Below are 13,068 nucleotides of genomic sequence, written 5' to 3' on the forward strand. Positions count from 1 at the left end.
GAAGACCCGGACTAAATGCCCTCAGAGCGATAGTCTCGACATACCACTTGCTGGTCTGGTTCCCGACTAAAAATGGAGCTGGGAAAATGCACGGGGATCAACAGCTCATTCGACGATGCTTCCAAATCTCTACTTAAAATAATAAATCGAAGGACTCCCTATCAGTCGACAAGCTGGACCAACGAGAAGAGGAGGAACGGGGTGAACTGACTGAACAGCTGATTTCCATCTCGATGATAAAGAATCCTGAACAGGTTGTCTGGGTCGGGTCGCAGTTGTCCGATCCAGAGCGACAGCAATTGATAGAGCTGTTAAAAGCCAACACCGACATATTCGCTTAGTCGGCAGTGGATATGTCCGACATACCTTCGGAAATAATGACTCACCGACTCAATATCGCCCCTGGCATGAAGCCGGTGAGACAGAAGAAGCGGTCTTTCCCCCTCGAAAGACAGAAGGCCATCGACGAGGAAATAGACAAGCTGCTCGAGACAGGCTTCATCAGAGAAACTACATATCCCAACTGGCTCGTCAATATCGTCATGGTGAAGAAAGCCAACGAAAAGTGAAGGATCTGTATCGACAACACCGATCTGAATCGAGCCTGCCCAAAGGACAACTTTCCACTGCTGAAGATCGATCAACTGATGGATGCGACATCCGATCATCGATTGCTCAGCTTCATGGATGCCTTCGTCGGATATAACCAGATCCGGATGGCACCCAAGGATGAAGAGCATACGGCCTTCGTGACCGCAAAGGACCTTTACTGTTACAGAGTGATGCCCTTCGGTCTGAAAAATATCGGGGCCACCTACCAGCGCCTCGTCAATAAGATCTTCAAAGCTCAAATCGGGTGCAACATGGAGGTGTACGTGGACGACATGCTGGTGAAGAGCGCACAGGCTTCAGATCATGTCCAAGACTTGGAAGAAATCTTTCGTACTCTTCGGCAACATCGAATGAAGCTAAATCCGACTAAGTGCGCCTTCGGAGTAACTTCAAAAAAGTTCCTCGGGTTCCTCGTCTCTCAGCACAGAATTGAGGCCAACCCCGAGAAGATAAAGGCGATCATCGACATGCGGCATCCGAACACCAAAAAGAAAGTGCAGCAGCTCAATGGAAGGATCATCGCACTCAGCCAATTCATTTCTCGATCGACTGAGAGATGCCTCCCGTTCTTCAAAACCCTGAGGCAGACAAAGGACTTCTCTTGGCCGAATGAGTGCCGGCAAGCCTTCGAAGATTTGAAGTACCTGACTTCTCCACCCCTGCTTGTAAAGCCAGAGGTCAGAGAAACATTGTATCTTTACTTGGCTACCGCTCCAGAGGTGGTTAGTTCGGTGCTCGTCTGGGAGAATAAGAGCCGAACTCACCAGCCCTTATATTATACCAGCAAAATGCTCCACGAAACCGAAACTCGGTACTCAAGGGCGGAGAAGATGATATTTGCCTTGGTCATATCAGCGCAACGACTCCGTCCATATTTTCAAGTGCATACCATCGTAGTCCTCACCAACCAGCCCCTGAGGACGATCCTCCATCGCCCCGACACATCAGGACGACTGACGAAATGGGCGATGAAGCTGAGCGAGTTCGACATCCAATACTGACTGTGATCTGCTTTGAAAGCCCAAGTCCTGGCTGACTTTATTGCAAAATGTCCGACAGCCGACCAAATGTCGGAAGACGGGAGCTCCAAAGAAGCTGCGACCTCTGAATATGACCCCGGGTCAACCTGGGTGTTACACATAGATGGAGCTTCCAATGCCCAAGGGAGCGGGGTTGGGTTCCTGCTCACCAACTCGGAGGGAGTAGTTATCGAGTACGCCCTCTGATTCAACTTCAAAGCTTTCAATAATCAAGTCGAGTATGAAGCGCTTCTCACTGGCTTGAGAGTGGTGAAGGAGCTCGGGATCAACAGCCTCAGAGTCTTCTCCGACTCCCAGCTAATTGTGGGGCAAGTCAAAGGCGAATTCGAAGCGCGGGATTCGACCATGGCGAAATATTTTCAGAATATGAGAGATCTCGTGGCACACCTCAAGTATTTTGAGATCTCCCACATTCTCAGGTCAGAGAATGCTCGGGCCGACGTACTCTTCAGGCTTGCGACGTTCGCCTATGGTGCCTTGGGCCGGACACTCGTGGAGAGTCTCGAGCAACCGAGCATCGACAGGACTGAGGAGGTGCTACAACTGACGACCGAGCCAAGCTAAATGGACCCGATCGTTCAATATCTGACTGACGGAACCAGCCCTAAGGATCCCATGGAAGTCAAGCGACTCCAGTGGACGGCCTCCCAATATGTAATGATGGACGGGCGACCTACAAAAGGTCGTTCTCCCTTCCCTTGCTAAAGTGCCTCAGACCGACGGATGCAGACTACGCACTCAGAGAAGTGCACGAAGGGATCTGCGGAAGTCACTTGGGGGGCAAATTCTTGACCTACAAAGTCCTACGGCATGGTTACTACTGGCCCACCATGAAAAAAGATGCGGTTGACTTGGTTCGGAGGTGTGAGCCATGTCAAAAGTACGCCAACTTACAACACCGGCCCGCCAACCAGCTGACTTCCATTGTCGCCCCATGGCCTTTCGCCCAATGGGGAGTCGACATACTCGACCCTTTCCCTCCGACGTCTGGCCAAAGAAAGTTCATAGTCATCGCGATCGACTACTTCATCAAGTGGATGGAGGTCGAACCCCTGGCGCAAATCACCGAGCATAAGATGGAAGACTTTATCCATAAGTCCATCATCTCTAGATTCGGACTGCCACACACTATCATCACCGACAATGGACGACAGTTCGACAACCATGACTTCAGAGAGTTCTGTGCAAGATTTCATATCACGCATAAGTTGACCTCGATTGGGCATCCACAATCCAATGAAAAAGTCGAAGTAACCAACCGGACCATTTTGCATGGGTTGAAGACTCTACTGAACGAAGCCAGAGGCCTCTGGGTTGAGGAGTTACACTCGGGCCTGTGGGCATACCGAACGACACCCCGTGTCCCAACCGAAGAATCTCCTTTCAATTTGGCCTATGGGACGGAGGCAATGATCCCACTAGAGATCGGGCTACCATCGACTAGAGTTGAGCAATACTGTAAACCAGGCAACTTCGAGTGTCGGAGAGCTGACTTGGACCTCCTATCCGAGCTCCGATATGAGGCTCAACTCCGCATGACTTCCTACCGATAAAGAGTGGCCCGATACTACAACGCTAAAGTTAGGCCAAAGTCTTTCAGACCTGGAGACTTGGTTTTAAGGAAGGAGAAAATCTCGAAGCCTCAGGATCAAGGAAAACTGTCCCCGAACTGGGAAGGACCCTACAAGATAGCAGACACCTGCAGACCGGGCGCCTACCGACTTGAGACCCTGGAAGGGACGACCATTCCTCGGACTTGAAATGTCGACAACCTGAAATTGTATCATCAATGAATTCTGTATGCCCTTGCTTGGAATACAACTCAATTTTCAAACTCCAGAGTCTACAAAGTTCAGCTCTCCACCGAGGGTCGACCCTCGCCAGAAGTACGAGCCTCGATGCCCCGACTTGGGCCCAACATCTCATTGGGAACCTACGGCTCGATCGTCGAATCTACGTCTTGATCGCTGAATCTACGTCTCGATCGCTGAATCTACATCTCGATCGTCGAATCTACATCTAGATCACCGAATCTACGGCTCGATCACCGATGACGCATCGAATTCTTATGAGAACCGTTCTGTCTACACTAACAGAAGGCCAGCGCTGGTGATGAAACCTCTCTAAGTTGAAGCCGCACTCCTTCCGCAGTCGACTCTCGATCAACGCGGCTAGCTAACTTGCCGACTTAGCTTTGGCTAAGAAGGACAAAACGCCAAGATGACTGCAGTCGCATTTGCGACATACCGACTCGGTCACGATCGTTGAAGGATATTTGGCTTACCACCGTTTATCATACGTCCCGACATGCACGCCCGACCAAGGGCCGGACAACGGATATTCGACTTGTCGTCGTTATCCTAACTGAATACGTCGAACGTCACTCGACTATCAGATTCAACGGAATGATCGTGTTAACGAGCTACGTTCGGAGATTGGCCGACACTCGGCCCAACGTGCACATCTGACCAAGGTCCGAGTGGCGGATGCTCGACCTACGGTCGGGACGGCTCTCGACCATCGGATCCTACGCTATTTATACGACAGTCAGGACGTCAGCCTGTGATCGGAGCTTGCACTGCCCTTAGCACGGCGCACGCCACTGACTACTTTGATCGACTACGCTAGATCCTACTGAACGTCCTAACGAGGTTTGTCGGAGCTACGACCTATACTCTCGGAGATGGCTCGACGAGACATACACTTTGAACCGCATGCGGGGAAAGTTTGAAAAGTCTTTGATTTCATTTAGTTGAAGTGACTTACAAAATTGGGCCGAAGCCCGATTATAAATATCAAAGACAAAACAAAAATAAAAGAATACAAAAATAACGGAGCAGACACTCCGACTATTCGTCGGAGTCGACTTCCTGCATCGAGGATAGTTCGGGAGCAATCGGTGTACCCGCTCAGGTCAGAGTGGGACCAGAGGTTGGAGCCACCTCACCTTCGATAACTCGTTCCACCAGCCCAGGGTCGGCCCCCTCCGCAGCCGTCGGATCCTCCGGCATTGGGTCGGCATCCCCCTCTGCAACTTGATCTTCTGACCCTGGAGGGACGACGCTACTCAGGTCGAGCTTCAGGTACAGACTCTGAATCGCATCCCGGGCATCCTCGTACCCCACCCGATAGGAAGCGAAGCTGCTCTCGAGAAGCTCCTCCCGGTACTCGTCCGAGCCGCGGAAGTCCTCCACCACCCGGCTCAGTGCCTCTTTGGCCGACTATGCCTCTGCCTTCGCTATATCGGCATCGGCTTGGGCGAAGGACAAGTTCTCCTCGGCCTTAGCCAGGTTCTCCAGGCTAACCCGAAGTTATTCGCGCTCGGCCTCGAGCTCTCTGACGCAGCCGTCCTGCTCACGCCATAGTCGATGAACGAAACGTGTCTTGCGTTGGACCTGCTCGTGAGCTAAGTAAAGTTCGGCCTCCGAGGTGGCTAGGCCATTGGTGAGTCGGGAGATCTCCTCCTCGAGCCTAGCCTCACGGTCGACCGACAGCTTCAGCCAGTCCACCAGCGTCGCCTTCTCGGCTTCGACGGTTTCGGCCCGATTCTTCCAGGCCGTCCGGACATCGCCGAACCTCCGGTACTTGGCCTCCAGCTCAAACATATTGTAGATCAGCTGCAAGTAGAAGGCCGATCGTCAGAAAAATAAAATGATGAAAATAATAATGAAGAAGAAAGAAGAAGAAGAAGAGCTCACCTGGATCATGGTCGGATGAAAGGAAGAGAGCATCTCGATCACCGATCGACTCTTCAAGAGCTCCCGGTCGGTCGGGAGAATGGTTGCCTGACACAACCTCCTAGCCAAATTGGGGTTGGCCAGGGCCGACGCTCCTTCGGGAACCCGAGCGTCGAACGATGTGACGTTGTCCGCCGACCTTGTGTCATCCGCCGGCGCCATCGGAGCCTTCCTCCGATCAGTCGCCCAGGCCCGAAAATCGGAGAGGGATGGAAAACTTGAACTCGACTGAGTTCCTCCCGAGGGTGCGATGGGAGCCACCGCAGGTCGTTAGGCTCACGTGCTTCGGCCCGAACCTCTTCCATAGGTGGGGGCACCAACGCTCTTTTGGCTGCCCCCTCTGCCGCCCCTTCCTCGGATGGTGCCTCGGGTGGCACCGCTGACGCCGACAGGGCGATGACCGGTTCAAAGCCCGACGCCCGTTCGGGGTCAGGCTGCGCTGCCGTCATCGCAATGTCGGTCGGGGATGATGTCTGAGGCCTCTTGGGGGACCGCAAAGGTCTGACCCCGGGCGCCGGTCTCTTCCTCACTGCATGTTGCCGAATGTCGGTATCTGTCAGTCTTACTCTCGGTGGCATGCCTGCAATTTCAACAAAGGATTAGCGCAAGTCCGAAGATGGATGAAAAAACTAAAAGATGACCGACAGACCGAACAGTACCTAAGCGGAGAACCGAACTCAGGCCGGCGTCGTACAGAGCTTGCTCGATGACGAGCTCTCTCTGCTTCGGCACCGACACATCCTTCAAGAAGTAAAAATCCTCTCGGTCTCCAGCCTCCATCCGACTGTTTTTATTCGGCTGAGTCCGAGGGTCGCCCCAGCAAAAAGGAAACCCCCAAGGTAGCGAAGAAGAAGCAAAGAAAAATTGGTTCTTCCACCCGTGGATCGACGATGAAAGACCGGTAATGAACGAAAGACCCTTCCGGAGATTGAAGAACCACCACCCTCGGGCTTTCGGATGGGGTTGGAGGACGAAGAACGTCCGGAAGAGAGAGATGTGGGGAAAGATCGGCAAAAATCGACACAACAAAGCAAAGCTGATTATTAATCGGACTGAGTTTGGCGCCAGTTGCGCCGGGCAAAGCCCGTAATAATCCAAGACATTCCGGATGAACTCCGAAATTGGGAAGCGAAGACCTGCCCGAAGGTCCTCGACATAAAAGGCCACCTGGTCCGGAGACGAATTGTTAACCCGACCCTCAGCCTTAGGGGCGAAGAGTTCAAACTGCTCCGGGATACCGTACTACTCCCTGAGCCATTCGACGTTCGGCCCTGAAAGTAAAGAAGCCTCCACCTTCGGGGTCGATCGGGAATCGTCGGTTGGGTTCTCCGATGGACTTTCTCGAGGAGAGGTTCTAGCCATAATGCAAGCCCCAAAAAGGAGAACAAAAAGAAAAATGCCAAAGGAGAAAGGATGCAAGGAGACAAGAATGAAAAAACTTCGAGAAGAGCTTTCGAAGGAGGACGAAAACGACTATCTGAAACTGGGAGACAACTCGACAGAGCCTCAGCGCCAGAAACAGGGCAGCAAAAAGTAAAGTTTTCGATGTAAGTGGCCGTATATATATAAGGCCCTTTGACGGTCGAGATGAAAGCACGTCGAACGAGGGTTTTCCAGATGTCGACACGTGGCAGCGTCTGAGCCCTTCCTCGGTCCGACGATTCGACGCACCTGTCCCAGATCGAGCCACGTCGCCTCCATCCCTGTGAGCGGTTCCGACCCAATAGCCCCCTGACACGTGGCAGAAAAATCGTATCTCGGAATTAATTAACCGACGACGGTTTGCATTCCCAATGAGATGATGGTTTGCGTTTCCAATGAGATGGCGGTTTGCGTTCCCAATGAGACGTCTAACACCTCATCGTTCATTGGTACGGTTGCCAGAGTCGGAGCATGACGTGATGAAAAAACCACTCCTTTCGCCCGAAGCCATCACCCACATGGAAACACGAGCCAACACGACATCCGACTCAGGAGTGAGGGGGGTAACTGTTGGGATATACCGACTGACCCCTGTACACCGACTTACCCTCGGATCGGTCCGACCGACGCCCGACTCTACCCATCGGACCAACGGACGACTCCAACAACGACTCCGATAATGACTGCCGACAATGGCTGCCGACAATATTCGGCCGAAGGTATGCCGGCCAAACAGACCAATACTGCTTCCAACCGATCGAACGGCCGAACCCACATCACCGACTCACTGTCGGGAGTGGCAGCCGACGTCCGACTTCCACAAGGCACCAGATCAGCCGACGATGTTCTCGAGTCATCACCCGACGTCCCGACAGTCGAATACCGACATATAGTCGACCAGCCCACCCAAACGCCGTACAACCGCTATGGGCTGTTGTCCTGTCAAGGACATGCGGTATGGCCGCCCTAGGGCATTGACCTGCCAAGGACATGGATTAATTTCAGTGACTTGACAACCCATGGTGATTTGACAGCCCCCAGCGATTTGACAACTTTCCAGTTGTCTGCACTATTAATGGCGGGACCATACCGCATTCTACTATAAAACGGGATAAGGCAACAGTTTTGGTAAGTGCCTTTAAACTTGTTAGAATTTGACGCCTCGAGATTCAGCCCACATTGAGCCCACAGTGAGGTTCGCGGCGAAAAACGGAGTCCAATGAGACCAAGATCACCAGAAACGGAGCTCGAATGGAGGAGATACGAGCTTTTGAAGTCGGCACGAGAATCGAGGCGGTGGAGGACCGGCGGCGGGCGGCAGCGGCACGGCCGCAGGCGGCGGCGCGCGGGATGCGCGACCCAGGCCCTCGCGGGACGCGCGACCCAGGCCCGCGCAGTGGGGGCCCGCGGCCCACCCGGGCGCGCGGCCCAGGCGGGCGCACAGGCCCGCGCGCGGGGGCCGGCCCAGGCCAGCGGCCTGCTGGCCCCCTTGCCCCGGTCCACCGTGGACCGGGTGGTCCACGACGCGGCCTGTGGACCGCGTGGGCATTTCCCACGCATTTCTCGCGGTCCACGGCACTATTCCGTGAACCGGAGCGCGATCCGACGGCATGGGTGGCTCCCGATCTTGATCGGACGGTCTGGGACGTGATTTGGGTTGATTAAGGAGTCCTAATCACGATCTAAGTCGTGATTAAGATCTATAAAACCCTGTGATGAAACAGAGAGTGTGTGGATTCGATTTTTGCGCCGTACGAAGTCCGTACGAGTCCGATTGAAGAGAGAGAGAGGCGAGAGCGCTGTGAGAGAAGGAGCATGAGGCTCCTGGATAGCGGTCGCCAGGCTCTTCAGGGGTTCAGGGGGGTCTCTAAGAGAGAGAGAGCTTTTGTGAGGGGAACTTCAGATGAGAGAGAATTGGGTGTACAAGGGTTGAGGGTGAGGTCTCCTCTTGTAAAATTTTCTTTTCATAGTGAAGTTTGCATGCCGCGTGGAGGCGAGCCCTTTTGTGGCTGATCCACGTATTTTGATTGTTTTTCCTTTTGTTTTGTTTCTTCTTTCTTCCTGCTGCATCGCGTGGTACTGAAAGGATCTTGGGAGGTGGTGTCCTAGCCAGACATCCACCCAACAAGTGGTATCAGAGTAAGGCGGTACAAGGACGCAGATTGCAGTGGTGGTGAGCAAGACTGAAGATGGAGAAGACAGGAACAATCAAGATGGAGATCAACAAGTTTGATGGTAAGAGCAATTTCTCCTTGTGGCAGGCAAGGGTGAAGGAAGTGCTCATCCAACAGGGGTTGATCGATGCTCTCTTGTGCGATGAGAAGCCGACCACCATGGAGGTGCGGGATTGGAAACGGCTACAAATGCAGACAGTGAGTACCATTCGCATGTACCTGACAGATGAGGTGGTGATCAATGTGCTGAGCGAGACTTCCCCGACGGTGCTGTGGTTGAAGCTCGAGGAGTTGTACATGGCGAAGTCTCTCACCAACACTCTTTTCCTCTGGAGGCAGTTTTACCAACTGCAGATGACTGAGGGACAGAGCGTGCAGGAGCATCTGAGCCACTTCCAGAAGATCCTCACCGACCTTCTCAGCTTTGGTGAGAACGTTGAGGAGAAGACCAGGGCGCTGGTTTTACTGGCGTCGCTTCCCTCTTCGTACGAGTCCTTGGTGACTGCTCTTCTAGTGGGGAAGAGCACTATCAAGATGGACGAAGTCACCGTGGCGATACTCCAGAACGAGGTTCTCAGGAGGGAGAACCCAGCTTCGAGCTCAGGTGGCGATAGCTCAGCTTTGGTGGCTTCTGGAGGAGCAGGAGGCGGTAGACGGAGCGACAAAAGATCGCAACGAGGGCGGTCTAAGTCCAGGAGGGACTTGAGCAAAACCAGATGTTACCGGTGTGAAGAGTTGGGGCATCTAGCCAGAGATTGCCCTCAACTGAAAAATCGGACGATGGCTGCTGTAGCGACGGCCGGCAGTGATTTAGATGGAGATGTCTTTGAGATATCTGACGAGGTATCTGCTTCTTCCCAGCAGTGGATATTAGATTCTGCATGCCCCTATCATGTATGTTGCAGAGAAGAGCTGTTTGACTCCCTGGAGAATAGTGAGGGCACTGTATATCTGCCGGATGGATCGAGCTGTGCGATCAGAGGCATTGGGACGGTCAGCTGGAGGACACATGACGGTGCAGCGAGGAGATTGGGGGAGGTCCGATACATATCCGATTTCAGGCAGAATCTTATCTCACTTAGCAGACTGGATTCGAGAGGCTACAGGACGGTAGCTGGTGGAGGAATCCTGAGGGTTCTACGCGGCAATAGGATTGTGCTGGAGGGGAAGAAGGGGAGCAGAGGACATTATTACATGGCAGGGAGCCCAGTGCGAGGTGGAGCTTCGGGAGCCAGGTGGAGCTCAGAGCGAGGTGGAGCTCCAGGAGGCGGATCGGACACGAGACAGGAGACTCGGGAGGACGAGAGGCGACGTCGCAAGGTAAGATTCCTATTGCCGCAGGATGATGCCCCGAGCAGGTCTCAGGTCAGGAGGAGCACAGCATACGACGGAGATGGAATCGAGCAGCCTGGCTCGACTCCCATGTTTGTCCATCCATGATCAGCAGGCGATTGCCCCAGGGCATGGGGGCGCGGAGATCCGAAGCTCTCGAAGTTTGGAGGAGATCGAATATCAAGTCGAGGTGAAGATTGTTAGGATTTGACGCCTCGAGATTCAGCCTACATTGAGCCCACAGCGATGTTCGCGGTGAAAAAAGGAGTCCAATGAGACCAAGATCATCTGAAACGGAGCTCAGATGGAGGAGATACGAGCTTTTGAAGTCGGCACGAGAATCGAGGCGGCGGCGGGCTGCAGCGGCGCGGCCGCAGGCTGCGGCGCGCGGGACGCGCGACCCAGGCCCGCGCAGTGGGGGCGCGTGGCCCAGGCGGGCGCGCAGCCCAGCCGGGCGCGCGGGCCGGCCCAGGCCAGCGGCTTGCTGGCCCCCTTGCCCCGGTCCACTGTGGACCGGGTGGTCCACGGCGCGGCCTGTGGACCGCGTGGGCGTTTCCCACGCGTTTCTCACGGTCCACGGCACTATTCCGTGGACCGGAGCGCGATCCGACGGCATGGATGGCTCTCGATCTTGATCGGACGGTCTGGGACGTGATTTGGATTGATTAAGGAGTCCTAATCACGATCTAAGTCGTGATTAAGGTCTATAAAATGCTGTGATGAAACAGAGAATGTGTGGATTCGGTTTTTGCGCCGTACGAAGTCCGTACGAGTCCGATTGAAGAGAGAGAGAGAGGCGAGAGCGCTGTGATAGAAGGAGCAGGAGGCTCCTGGACAGCGGTCGCCAGGCTCTTCAGGGGTTCAGGGGGGTCTCTAAGAGAGAGAGCTTTTGTGAAGGGAACTTCAGGTGAGAGAGAATTGGGTGTACAAGGGTTGAGGGTGAAGTCTCCTCTTGTAAAATTTTCTTTTCATAGTGAAGTTTGCATGCCCCGTGGAGGCAAGCCCTTTTGTGGCTGATCCACGTATTTTGATTGTTTTTCCTTTTGTTTTGTTTCTTCTTTCTTCCTGCTGCATCGCGTGGTACTGAAAGGATCTTGGGAGATGGTGTCCTGGCCAGGCATCCACCCAACAAAACTCTTGAGCTCTCTAGCTCGCTCTCTCCCCCGCTGAGCTCCTGATTTTCCACTGTTATCTAGTCTCCTCTCTGACTTGACCGTTGGAGGATCTCCGCCAGTAGGCATCTCCAGTCAGTGAGGATTTTTCTTACAGATGTACGACCCCGACGATCGGGCGACGGGGGATTAGCCGCAACAAATCTCAAAATCCCAATGTATTTAACTCTATAACAGACTTAATTATATCTAGAAATATGCACCGCCAAGTAACAGCGAGTTTAAAATGGAATGTAGTTAGCGAAAGGAATTGATAGAGACAATTTCTCTCTACATGCGTTGTCCGAGAGTCCAACAACAAACACTATGGTTCTCCACACAGTAACAAACTCCTTCATGTAGAGTTCTGTGGGTTATGCGACTATAAGGTCATTCCATTAGCTAGCCCAACCATAAAAGGATTTTTCATTAAAATAACATAGTTGAAGTAGATAAAGATGTCTCAGGTTCAAAAGACTTTTTTCATCTAAAAGTAGACAGATTAGGTGCAACGCACTAGATCTGAAAAATGTTATCAGAGGCTTGAAACTAGCTTTTAAGGTCTCACATGAAAACGATTTGTTTGTATCATCTCTCTTTCTCTCATCTGTCGGGCAATCACAGATGAAAGGTCCAATGGAGCAAGTGACTAGGTAGGTATCAAATTGCGTCTTATTATTCATAGATTAACCGGATAAATTCCTGGTCAAAGCGGCTGAGAAGGAAATAAAATGATAATTCCCTATAAAATAGACATTAGAAAGCGATGCAATTGTGTAAGATCAGTAATTTTCTACTAGGTCGGTTGGGTTAACGTTTTCAGCGCGAAAGAGCAGATTAGAATACACTTTCTTATCTTTTTGGACGGTGGGTCTAAGGGGCGGCTCAAGCTCTGTTAGAAGTCGTGCTTCACATAATGGAAACGTTGACGCAGAATCCGATGTAGCCTGGATCATGTTACCACACTAAACGTCGCCTCTTATGGCCTGACTGAGCCACAAGCGGCAGTCCCAGATTGTAGTGCGAGCTCAAAGTAGAGGTGCCTTAACGTGCAGTCATAAGCATCGCACATTGCACCAAAATCGCAGGCCAGTGTGGCATCCTACTCCATTAGGCCTATTTAAAGTTTTCCAATCCAACTAAATTTAAGCAGGAATAACATAAAAGGTGATGATATCTTATATTACGTTTGGTGCATCGCTAGACAATCTTGAAAAATAATTTGGATTGTCTTCAAGATAAATTATCATCATTAAATTATCATTAATATTGATTACTGTGTTTGATACATGTAAATAGTGTTGCACTAAAATTGCTGAAAATCTTAATTAACATATTTGGTATGATAATCAGATTATCAGTAATATAAAATCAAATTTCTAAAATACCCTCTTAACCTTATATTATATTATATTATATTATATTATATTATTATATATAATGATATTTATATAATTATTATAATATATTATATTATACTATATTATTATATGTAATAATATTATATTATATATTATGTTATATTAATAAAATATATTCTTATAATATATTATAATATTAACATATTAATATATTATAATATAATAGTATAACAATATAG

This window comes from Elaeis guineensis, chromosome 3 (genome assembly GCF_000442705.2).
Source record: "Elaeis guineensis isolate ETL-2024a chromosome 3, EG11, whole genome shotgun sequence".
Taxonomy (NCBI): Eukaryota; Viridiplantae; Streptophyta; class Magnoliopsida; order Arecales; family Arecaceae; genus Elaeis; species Elaeis guineensis.